Here is a 13,342-nt window from a genome sequence, read left to right as displayed (position 1 = left end):
ATGTGCGGAGGCTTCTCATCCATGGAGGGGATCACTCACAATGTGCGGAGGCTTCTCATCCATGGAGGGGATCACTCACAATGTGCGGAGGCTTCTCATCCATGGAGGGGATCACTCACAATGTGCGGAGGCTTCTCATCCATGGAGGGTCACTCACAATGTGTGGGGGCTTCTCATCCATGGAGGGGATCACTCACAATGTGTGGAGGCTTCTCATCCATGGAGGGGATCACTCACAATGTGCGGAGGCTTCTCATCCATGGAGGGGATCACTCACAATGTGTGGGGGCTTCTCATCCATGGAGGGGATCACTCACAATGTGTGGAGGCTTCTCCCCTTTCCCATGATCTAGCACTCGGTGGTGATGACGCTTTTCTCATGGTGGAGAACAACTCACAGGGTAAACTGACAACACAGTGGTCAGTAGAACCTGCGGTTAATGCTCAAAAAAATGACAAAACCCAGAACTTGCGAGAACTCCGAGCTCTGATCAGACAGGACACAGCCACGCTCCGCCTCGGCAGAAGTGATAGTATATAGTGTATAATTGCAGCTCCCTCCTCCGCCTCTTATACTCCACAGCTGAGCTCCGCCCACTCACATGACTGATCACATGGTGATGACGTCATCACAGGTCCTTCAGCTCCTCTAGCAGAAGGGTAGTAGCTAAAAGAAATAGTCTAGAAGACAAAGGAAGAACACGTGACAGTCTGCAGTCACGTGATCCCGGCTGTGCACAAGGTCCTTCTCTCCAGAGAGAGAGAGAGCGCCGGAGACTGGAGAGGAAAGGTAGCGCCTGCCTGAGAGTGCGGAGAGACGGGCACTGACTGCGCAGCTGCGGGGGAACTTCCATCACATCGGCCGTTCCTGTATATGCGTCCACACAGAGATATTCTCCTAGTGAAGCCCAATGGTACAGTATGGTACCGCTGTCATGGCCCCCATATTGTCACCGCGCACAGTATGATGCCCCCATATTGTCACCGCGCACAGTATGATGCCCCCTTATTGTCACCGCACACAGTTTGATGCCCCAATATTGTCACCACACACAGTATGATGCCCCCATATTGTCACCACACACAGTATGATGCCCCCATATTGTCACCGCACACAGTATGATGCCCCCTTATTGTCACCGCACACACAGTATGATGCCCCCATATTGTCACCACACACAGTATGATGCCCCCATATTGTCACCACGCACAGTATGATGCACCTTATTGTCACCGCGCACAGTATGATGCCCCCATATTGTCACTGCACACAGTATGATGCCCCCATATTGTCACCACACACAGTATGATGCCCCCATATTGTCACCGCACACAGTATGATGCCCCCATATTGTCACCGCACACAGTATGATGCCCCCTTATTGTCACCGCACACAGTATGATGCCCCCATATTGTCACCGCACACAGTATGATGCCCCCTTATTGTCACCGCACACAGTATGATGCCCCCATATTGTCACCGCACACAGTATGATGCCCCCATATTGTCACCGCACACAGTATGATGCCCCCATATTGTCACCGCACACAGTATGATGCCCCCATATTGTCACCGCACACAGTATGATGACCCCATATTGTCACCGCACACAGTATGATGCCCCCATATTGTCACCGCACACAGTATGATGCCCCCTTATTGTCACCGCACACAGTATGATGCCCCCATATTGTCACCGCACACAGTATGATGCCCCCATATTGTCACCGCACACAGTATGATGCCCCCATATTGTCACCACACACAGTATGATGCCCCCATATTGTCACCGCACACAGTATGATGCCCCCATATTGTCACCGCACACAGTATGATGCCCCCATATTGTCACCGCACACAGTATGATGCCCCCATATTGTCACCACACACAGTATGATGCCCCCATATTGTCACCACACACAGTATGATGCCCCCATATTGTTGACGCACACAGTATGATGCCCCCATATTGTCACCGCACACAATACGATGCCCCCATATTGTCACCGCACACAGTACGATATCCCCATATTGGCTCCACACACAGTATGATGCCCCTATATTGGCCCGCGCACACGTCATGATGCCTCCATATTGTCACCGCACACTGTATGATGCCCCCATATTGGCTCCGCACACAGTATGATGCCCCCATATTGGCTCTGCACACATTATGATGCCCCCATATTGTCACCGCACACAGTATGATGCCCCCATATTGTCACCACAAACAGTATGATGGCCCCATATTGTCACCTCACACAGTACAATATCCCCATATTGGCTCCACACACAGTATGATGCCCCTATATTGGCCCGCGCACACGTCATGATGCCTCCATATTGTCACCGCACACTGTATGATGCCCCCATATTGGCTCCGCACACAGTATGATGCCCCCATATTGGCTCTGCACACATTATGATGCCCCCATATTTGCACCGTACACAGTATGATGGCCCCATATTGTCACCACAAACAGTACGATGCCCCCATATTGTCACCGCACACAGGACGATATCCCCATATTGGCTCCACACACGGCATGATGCCCCCGTATTTGCACCGTACACACTATGATGCCCCCATATTGGCCTGCGCACACGACATGATGTGTTGATACTAGAGGAGGTCTGGACTCTGCAGTTATGGGGTCAGCAGAGCGATGGTGACTTTTCTGCCCTCTACTTCTCAGCCCCCTGCTCTATAATGTTACGGGGTCTCCAATTGGTGACTGAGTTGCTCTGGTTCCTTCTACTTCTCAATTATATCACTCACAGGTGATGGGGAAATTCAGGAGGAAAGAAATGTCACAAAATGACTTGTCACAAACTCTCTATACAACATATGAGGAGACGCCTTTCAGTCACGGTGAGCCGGGAGGGCAGAATTCCCCTGGGAATCCTTTGTGAGTTCTTCATCCTACTCACATCATCAATGAGCAGCTATGAGATGTTTTCTCTGAAAACCACATTGTGTCAGAGGGTTCCTAATCACTACAATAATGGAGCTGGTCTCCGGCTCTCGCTGCCTGTGGTTTGTCGGGTTAGCTGTAACTAGCCTGCCCGTTACAACACTTCACCACAGTGCCGGGCCTCCTTGTTATGACTTTCCTCTCTAGAGTTTCCTCTCTGTGCCCCCCGTTTACTTGTGCAGGCTATTCCTCCTCTTCTCTGGCCAGAACTCACCCGAATGGCTTCTTTGCGTGTTTTTCTTTCGTCCTGCCTCCGGAGAACATCCATTTGTGTCCTGGCTGTCCGGTACCTGAGGACTTCTCTCCAGGAGCTGAACCAGACTGGTGTTATTAGATTATTTGCTTTCTCTACGTTTTTCATGACTGTACTGGACCCACCTTTCTAGGTGTGAGGTTAAATTTCGCTTTCGTTAGGATTATCATATTCTTTATAGGTCAGAATCTAGGAACAAGACATCCGCTCAGTTTCAGTTGCATCTTCTGCTTGTACTAACTGCAATGCTATATTTCAGTCTGCTCAATCTGATCCCCTCTGCTCTCCCTGTCCAGTTCAGGGACAAACATGTATGGAAATGCCTCCTCCAGAACCTGTCCCCACACACTGTGAACGTTGGACTTGATCGCTTCTTGCCTTATCGAAGTGTCCTGTGACATGAGCCAAGCAGTATTCCTTTTGGTTGTCAATGTAGCCTCAGTCCGAAGAACAATTATTATAGTAGGTGACAGACAACGTCCCAGACTGACGCTCGTCACCTTCACTGTCCATCTGACAGTCGTCTCTCCCTCATCCCCTCCATCCCTCTTACTCCACGTCGGGTTGAGTTTTTTTCGGACTTTAAGATCTTTGATTTTGATTCTGACCTTGACACATAGTTTCCATGGTAGATGGCCTTATCGTGATGGTCTGGAAGACGCTCCCTATCGAGATCCTTGGACCATTCTCTAGCAGTAATGTCCTCTCTTTTCTTAGGACTTAAGAATCTCCCAAAGTCTTTCCTAATGATTCTGATTCCAAACAGTGGAAGCACCCTGACACTTCTCATACTCCAGCCTCTAAACTAGACGTATTCATTTTTTAAGTTCTTCTACCAAAGTAGCCATCTGACCAATACATCCATTACCCCTTCACTAGATGTTATGCTTTACATTGACCTTTTATTTCATCATTTTTTGGAGTTTGGCCATGAGGCCTGAGTTGGTATCTACCTGGGTCCGAAAAGCGGTCATTGAATGGACGTATTCTTTCTATAAGGGTTCCAATATGCCTCAGAATAAACCTAAGCACTCGCATCCTCCCAAGAAATTTAACCTTTAGCTTCAGTTTTTTTTCCCCAGGGTTTCTTTAGCCCCTGTCATGCAAGAAAACTAACTCAACAGGACCCAGAGGGAATCAATGAAGCTTCAAGCCACATTTTTCTTGGCCTCCGTATTATCAACCCCCCAAATATTAAAATTCACCCCTGTCTAAAGATTATTTTCTATCTAACATCTGCATGAAGTAGAAAAAGTCATGCGCATGCGTGGACCCCTCCAGCTAGATGGGTGGCTGCCTTTTCTGGTGGGTTGGGGTATCTCGGTTAACCAGTTAAATGCTGTCGTAGAGGTGTAGACAGCAGTTTTATTTGACGTTTATGTCATAGCTGGTGGATATATCATAAATCCTCTATGGAACATGCTCCTCTAATGCATGCGGTGAAGGCTCTGTACTTCACAAATGATGTCAGGGCATCTCTTATTTCATAATCGCTAGGTCCCTTCAGGTTATTCACTTATATTCTCATCCAAAACAGTCCTGTTCCTGAATGACTCATGAAATATGGACAAGGACCGGAATGAGATTACCAGAAGAATATTAAATGTCACCCTGGAGATCATCTACCTGTTGACTGGAGAGGTGAACGTCTCTATATTTCTATGGTTTTAATTGTATTGTTTTAATTTTAGCCTATGAAGGGGAATATACATAATAATATGTAATAGGAAGTATCAGGTACAATCCAGTGTCCTGTACAATGACTTCCGGATCTTCTAAGTGGCATAAATGAAGGTAACCGCAGAAAATGTGAAGAGTTTGATGTAACAACAATAATGATGTAGAGGAAACGAGAATGGCAAGAAGGCACCTGGTAATGAAGAGGAGAGAACAAGGAATCTAGAGTTAGGCCTAGTGAGTCTGGGATAGAGGAGAAGAGATTTGCAAATAGTTTCACATTTAGTGGTAAGGCATCATCATTATCTAGAGCAGGGGTTCCCAAACTTCAGTTCTGAGAGATGGTCCCAAGTCAAATTATGTGCAAGGCTATAATTCTCTATGTGCCCCCTATTAAAGTAAAATAGCCTGAGTACTCTATTATAAAGTACTAATGGCCCCCGTGCCCTCTTTTTAAAGTAGTAGTTTATTAAATGATATTAACCCGGAAGTTCCGGCTGGAAAAATAGTAATGTTCCAAGTGTCCATCAAATAACATTTGTTCCATGTTCCCATTATAAAGTAATAATATTCCTTGAATGTTCCCTCACAAGCAATAATATTCCCTGAATATCCCCCCTTACAAGTAATAATATCCCCTGAATGTTCCCTCACAAGTAATAATATCCCCTGAATATCCCCCTCGCAAGTAATAATATCCCCTGAATGTTCCCCCTTACAAGAAATAATATCCCCTTAATGTCCCCCCTTACAAGTAATAATATCCCCTGAATGTTCCCTCACAAGTAATAATATCCCCTGAATGTTCCCCCTCACAAGTAATAATATCCCCTGAATGTCCCCCCTTACAAGTAATAATATCCCCTGAATGTTCCCCCTCACAAGTAATAATATCCCCTGAATGTCCCCCCTTACAAGTAATAATATCCCCTGAATGTCCCCCCTTACAAGTAATAATATCCCCTGAATGTCCCCCCTCACAAGTAATAATATCCCCTGAATGTCCCCCCTTACAAGTAATAATATCCCCTGAATGTTGCCTGACAAGTAATAATATCCCCTGAATGTTGCCTGACAAGTAATAATATCCCCTGAATGTTCCCCCTTACAAGTAATAATATCCCCTGAATGTCCCCCCTGACAAGTAATAATATCCCCTGAATGTCCCCCCTCACAAGTAATAATATCCCCTGAATGTCCCCCCTTACAAGTAATAATATCCCCTGAATGTTCCCTCACAAGTAATAATATCCCCTGAATGTCCCCCCCTTACAAGTAATAATATCCCCTGAATGTACCCCCTTACAAGTAATAATATCCCCTGAATGTTCCCCCTCACAAGTAATAATATCCCCTGAATGTTCCCCCTTACAAATAATAATACCACCTGCAGGCACCAATACAATTAGGTTGTTCTCACTAGAGGATACAGTTGAATATCCCCTGAATGTCCCCCCTCACAAGTAATAATATCCCCTGAATGTCCCCCCTTACAAGTAATAATATCCCCTGAATGTTCCCTCACAAGTAATAATATCCCCTGAATGTCCCCCCCTTACAAGTAATAATATCCCCTGAATGTACCCCCTTACAAGTAATAATATCCCCTGAATGTTCCCCCTCACAAGTAATAATATCCCCTGAATGTTCCCCCTTACAAATAATAATACCACCTGCAGGCACCAATACAATTACGTTGTTCTCACTAGAGGATACAGTTGAATATCCCCTGAATGCCCCCCTTACAAGTAATAATATCCCCTGAATGTCCCCTCTTACAAGTATTAATATCCCCTGAATTTCCCCCTTAAAAGTAATAATATCCCCTGAATGTCCCCTCTTACAAGTATTAATATCCCCTGAATGTCCCCCCTTACAAGAAATAATATCCCCTGAATGTCCCCCCTTACAAGAAATAATATCCCCTGAATGTCCCCCCCTAACAAGTAATAATATCCCCTGAATGTCCCCCCTTACAAGTAATAATATCCCCTGAATGTTCCCTCACAAGTAATAATATCCCCTGAATGTTCCCCCTTACAAGTAATAATATCCCCTGAATGTTCCCCCCTTACAAGTAATAATATCCCCTGAATGTCCCCCCTTACAAGTAATAATATCCCCTGAATGTTCCCTCACAAGTAATAATATCCCCTGAATGTTCCCCCTTACAAGTAATAATATCCCCTGAATGTTCCCCCCTTACAAGTAATAATATCCCCTGAATGTCCCCCCTTACAAGTAATAATATCCCCTGAATGTTCCCTCACAAGTAATAATATCCCCTGAATGTTCCCCCTTACAAGTAATAATATCCCCTGAATGTTCCCCCCTTACAAGTAATAATATCCCCTGAATGTCCCCCCTTACAAGTAATAATATCCCCTGAATGTCTCCCATTACAAGTAATAATATCCCCTGAATGTCCCCCCTCACAAGTAATAATATCCCCTGAATGTCCCCCCTTACAAGTAATAATATCCCCTGAATGTTCCCTCACAAGTAATAATATCCCCTGAATGTTCCCCCTTACAAGTAATAATATCCCCTGAATGTTCCCCCTTACAAGTAATAATATCCCCTGAATGTCCCCCCTCACAAGTAATAATATCCCCTGAATGTCCCCCCTTACAAGTAATAATATCCCCTGAATGTTCCCTCACAAGTAATAATATCCCCTGAATGTCCCCCCTTACAAGTAATAATATCTCCTGAATGTCCCCCCTTAAAAGTAATAATATCCCCTGAATGTTCCCCCTTACAAGTAATAATATCCCCTGAATGTCCCCCCTTACAAGTAATAATATCCCCTGAATGTTCCCTCTTACAAGTAATAATATCCCCTGAATGTTCCCCCTCGCAAGTAATATCCCCTGAATGTTCCCCCTTACAAGTAATAATATCCCCTGAATGTTCCCCCTTACAAGTAATAATATCCCCTGAATGTCCCCCCTCACAAGTAATAATATCCCCTGAATGTCCCCCCTTACAAGTAATAATATCCCCTGAATGTTCCCTCACAAGTAATAATATCCCCTGAATGTCCCCCCCTTACAAGTAATAATATCCCCTGAATGTACCCCCTTACAAGTAATAATATCCCCTGAATGTTCCCCCTCACAAGTAATAATATCCCCTGAATGTTCCCCCTTACAACTAATAATACCACCTGCAGGCACCAATACAATTACGTTGTTCTCACTAGAGGATACAGTTGAATATCCCCTGAATGTCCCCCCTCACAAGTAATAATATCCCCTGAATGTCCCCCCTTACAAGTAATAATATCCCCTGAATGTTCCCTCACAAGTAATAATATCCCCTGAATGTCCCCCCCTTACAAGTAATAATATCCCCTGAATGTACCCCCTTACAAGTAATAATATCCCCTGAATGTTCCCCCTCACAAGTAATAATATCCCCTGAATGTTCCCCCTTACAAATAATAATACCACCTGCAGGCACCAATACAATTACGTTGTTCTCACTAGAGGATACAGTTGAATATCCCCTGAATGTCCCCCCTCACAAGTAATAATATTCCCTGAATGTCCCCCCTTACAAGTAATAATATCCCCTGAATGTTCCCTCACAAGTAATAATATCCCCTGAATGTCCCCCCCTTACAAGTATTAATATCCCCTGAATTTCCCCCTTAAAAGTAATAATATCCCCTGAATGTCCCCTCTTACAAGTATTAATATCCCCTGAATGTCCCCCCTTACAAGAAATAATATCCCCTGAATGTCCCCCCTTACAAGAAATAATATCCCCTGAATGTCCCCCCCTAACAAGTAATAATATCCCCTGAATGTCCCCCCTTACAAGTAATAATATCCCCTGAATGTTCCCTCACAAGTAATAATATCCCCTGAATGTTCCCCCTTACAAGTAATAATATCCCCTGAATGTTCCCCCCTTACAAGTAATAATATCCCCTGAATGTCCCCCCTTACAAGTAATAATATCCCCTGAATGTTCCCTCACAAGTAATAATATCCCCTGAATGTTCCCCCTTACAAGTAATAATATCCCCTGAATGTTCCCCCCTTACAAGTAATAATATCCCCTGAATGTCCCCCCTTACAAGTAATAATATCCCCTGAATGTCCCCCCTTACAAGTAATAATATCCCCTGAATGTCCCCCCTTACAAGTAATAATATCCCCTGAATGTCCCCCCTTGCAAGTAATAATATCCCCTGAATGTTCCCTCACAAGTAATAATATCCCCTGAATGTTCCCCCTTACAAGTAATAATATCCCCTGAATGTTCCCCCTTACAAGTAATAATATCCCCTGAATGTCCCCCCTCACAAGTAATAATATCCCCTGAATGTCCCCCCTTACAAGTAATAATATCCCCTGAATGTTCCCTCACAAGTAATAATATCCCCTGAATGTCCCCCCTTACAAGTAATAATATCCCCTGAATGTTCCCTCACAAGTAATAATATCCCCTGAATGTCCCCCCTTACAAGTAATAATATCCCCTGAATGTACCCCCTTACAAGTAATAATATCCCCTGAATGTTCCCTCACAAGTAATAATATCCCCTGAATGTCCCCCCCTTACAAGTAATAATATCCCCTGAATGTACCCCCTTAAAAGTAATAATATCCCCTGAATGTTCCCCCTTACAAGTAATAATATCCCCTGAATGTTCCCTCACAAGTAATAATATCCCCTGAATGTCCCCCCTTACAAGTAATAATATCTCCTGAATGTCCCCCCTTAAAAGTAATAATATCCCCTGAATGTTCCCCCTTACAAGTAATAATATCCCCTGAATGTCCCCCCTTACAAGTAATAATATCCCCTGAATGTTCCCTCTAACAAGTAATAATATCCCCTGAATGTTCCCCCTTACAAGTAATAATATCCCCTGAATGTTCCCTCACAAGTAATAATATCCCCTGAATGTTCCCCCTTACAAGTAATAATATCCCCTGAATGTCCCCCCTTACAAGTAATAATATCCCCTGAATGTTCCCTCTTACAAGTAATAATATCCCCTGAATGTTCCCCCTCGCAAGTAATATCCCCTGAATGTTCCCCCTTACAAGTAATAATATCCCCTGAATGTTCCCCCTTACAAGTAATAATATCCCCTGAATGTCCCCCCTCACAAGTAATAATATCCCCTGAATGTCCCCCCTTACAAGTAATAATATCCCCTGAATGTTCCCTCACAAGTAATAATATCCCCTGAATGTCCCCCCCTTACAAGTAATAATATCCCCTGAATGTACCCCCTTACAAGTAATAATATCCCCTGAATGTTCCCCCTCACAAGTAATAATATCCCCTGAATGTTCCCCCTTACAACTAATAATACCACCTGCAGGCACCAATACAATTACGTTGTTCTCACTAGAGGATACAGTTGAATATCCCCTGAATGTCCCCCCTCACAAGTAATAATATCCCCTGAATGTCCCCCCTTACAAGTAATAATATCCCCTGAATGTTCCCTCACAAGTAATAATATCCCCTGAATGTCCCCCCCTTACAAGTAATAATATCCCCTGAATGTACCCCCTTACAAGTAATAATATCCCCTGAATGTTCCCCCTCACAAGTAATAATATCCCCTGAATGTTCCCCCTTACAAATAATAATACCACCTGCAGGCACCAATACAATTACGTTGTTCTCACTAGAGGATACAGTTGAATATCCCCTGAATGTCCCCCCTCACAAGTAATAATATTCCCTGAATGTCCCCCCTTACAAGTAATAATATCCCCTGAATGTTCCCTCACAAGTAATAATATCCCCTGAATGTCCCCCCCTTACAAGTATTAATATCCCCTGAATTTCCCCCTTAAAAGTAATAATATCCCCTGAATGTCCCCTCTTACAAGTATTAATATCCCCTGAATGTCCCCCCTTACAAGAAATAATATCCCCTGAATGTCCCCCCTTACAAGAAATAATATCCCCTGAATGTCCCCCCCTAACAAGTAATAATATCCCCTGAATGTCCCCCCTTACAAGTAATAATATCCCCTGAATGTTCCCTCACAAGTAATAATATCCCCTGAATGTTCCCCCTTACAAGTAATAATATCCCCTGAATGTTCCCCCCTTACAAGTAATAATATCCCCTGAATGTCCCCCCTTACAAGTAATAATATCCCCTGAATGTTCCCTCACAAGTAATAATATCCCCTGAATGTTCCCCCTTACAAGTAATAATATCCCCTGAATGTTCCCCCCTTACAAGTAATAATATCCCCTGAATGTCCCCCCTTACAAGTAATAATATCCCCTGAATGTCCCCCCTTACAAGTAATAATATCCCCTGAATGTCCCCCCTTACAAGTAATAATATCCCCTGAATGTCCCCCCTTGCAAGTAATAATATCCCCTGAATGTTCCCTCACAAGTAATAATATCCCCTGAATGTTCCCCCTTACAAGTAATAATATCCCCTGAATGTTCCCCCTTACAAGTAATAATATCCCCTGAATGTCCCCCCTCACAAGTAATAATATCCCCTGAATGTCCCCCCTTACAAGTAATAATATCCCCTGAATGTTCCCTCACAAGTAATAATATCCCCTGAATGTCCCCCCTTACAAGTAATAATATCCCCTGAATGTTCCCTCACAAGTAATAATATCCCCTGAATGTCCCCCCTTACAAGTAATAATATCCCCTGAATGTACCCCCTTACAAGTAATAATATCCCCTGAATATTCCCCCTCGCAAGTAATATCCCCTGAATGTTCCCCCTTACAAGTAATAATATCCCCTGAATGTTCCCTCACAAGTAATAATATCCCCTGAATGTCCCCCCTTACAAGTAATAATATCTCCTGAATGTCCCCCCTTAAAAGTAATAATATCCCCTGAATGTTCCCCCTTACAAGTAATAATATCCCCTGAATGTCCCCCCTTACAAGTAATAATATCCCCTGAATGTTCCCTCTAACAAGTAATAATATCCCCTGAATGTTCCCCCTTACAAGTAATAATATCCCCTGAATGTTCCCTCACAAGTAATAATATCCCCTGAATGTTCCCCCTTACAAGTAATAATATCCCCTGAATGTCCCCCCTTACAAGTAATAATATCCCCTGAATGTTCCCCCTTACAAGTAATAATACCACCTGCAGGCACCAATACAATTACGTTGTTCTCACTAGAGGATACAGTTGAGAGCCAAACATTAGGGGCCACAAGTTATGTGTTTCTCATGAGCCACTGGTTGGGGACACCCAATCTAAAGGACAGAAGATGTATACACAAACATGACGTCGATCTGGTTCTTTACAGTAATTGTGGTGAGATGTGATTTCTGCCCTAACAAGGTTATCGCGATGAATTTGCTATAAATCTTCTAAAGGTTCCAGCTCTCTGTATTGAGCGTAGTAATATGACGAGCTTCAGTGATTACATTCACTGGGACTGGGCGTTTATCCAGGTTTATTCTAGTTGCCCATTTGGAGCTGGAAATAATTTTTTTTCCCCTAAGATGAGGAGTCTTCACTTGTCTTCATGTGGATCATCATTGTAGTAGAATAGGCTGAGATGGTCGGAAAAAGATCTATTCTTTCGGCCTTACAAATTACAACATGTCACAATGACAATCGGCTGGAAACTGGTCAGGTTTCTTCTGTAGGAGTATCAGCTGGAAACTGGCCAGGTTTCTTCTGTAGGAGCCACAAGAACCTCACTGACATATTCCCGTCAGTAGGGAGGGCACAAAGTAGCCCAAAAAGCACCAAGAGTATACCCACTCAAAATCACATACTCAAACAGGAGAAAAATACGAGCTCTACTGGGTATATATATATAAAATATAACAAAGTTTATTTAGAAATACACAAAATATATATATAATAATGTAGGAAGAGCATATAAAAGCAACACATGTGCAGAGGATAACACACTAGGGTCGACAGGACCCGCCGCAAACCTAATCCATATGTGCCCCACAATAATCAACTCCTAAAGTGCATGTGCAGACGGATAATGGGACACTAGTAAGTGTACCTGCTGGGTAAAGTATGGAACAAACCTCCCTAAAGAAACTGTAGGTAAATCCCCATAGTGGGGTAATAATGATCTCAGGGGGTCGGCGGATGCTTACCGCTGGCTAGGGTGGACGGATCCTGGACTGGGTGTGTGGAAAACGCCTCCCGACGCGCGTTTCGCGTGCCCTACTGCCCGCTTTTTCAAGGGAAGTGCTCAAGGTGCCAGACTGCAGGACCTTTAAGGGTCAAAGGGTGTGTCACGTGGGGAGACCGGGCCAATCATCGCGGTTATGAAGGGGCGCATGCGCACCGTGCACCGCAGGTCCTGGATGTCCAGAGGAGCGCCGCGCGGGGAATACACAGATTCCCCGCGCGTGCGAGCAAGGCAGAAAGACGCGCCGCTGCACCCCAGGTATCCTGGGTCACGGCGCGCATGCGCACAACCACTG

At 44.2% G+C, this 13,342-nt stretch overlaps 1 pseudogene; it reads left to right on the top strand.

Annotated features, from left to right (window-relative positions):
• Positions 1 to 2,934: 2,934 nt before the first annotated feature.
• Positions 2,935 to 13,342, top strand: part of LOC138643205 (zinc finger protein 665-like) — a 102,207-nt pseudogene continuing 91,799 nt past the window's right edge.

Source organism: Ranitomeya imitator, chromosome 6, assembly GCF_032444005.1.
Source record: "Ranitomeya imitator isolate aRanImi1 chromosome 6, aRanImi1.pri, whole genome shotgun sequence".
Taxonomy (NCBI): Eukaryota; Metazoa; Chordata; class Amphibia; order Anura; family Dendrobatidae; genus Ranitomeya; species Ranitomeya imitator.
The sequence above is the reverse complement of the archived record's forward strand: the minus strand, read 5'-3'. Positions and strand labels throughout refer to the sequence as shown.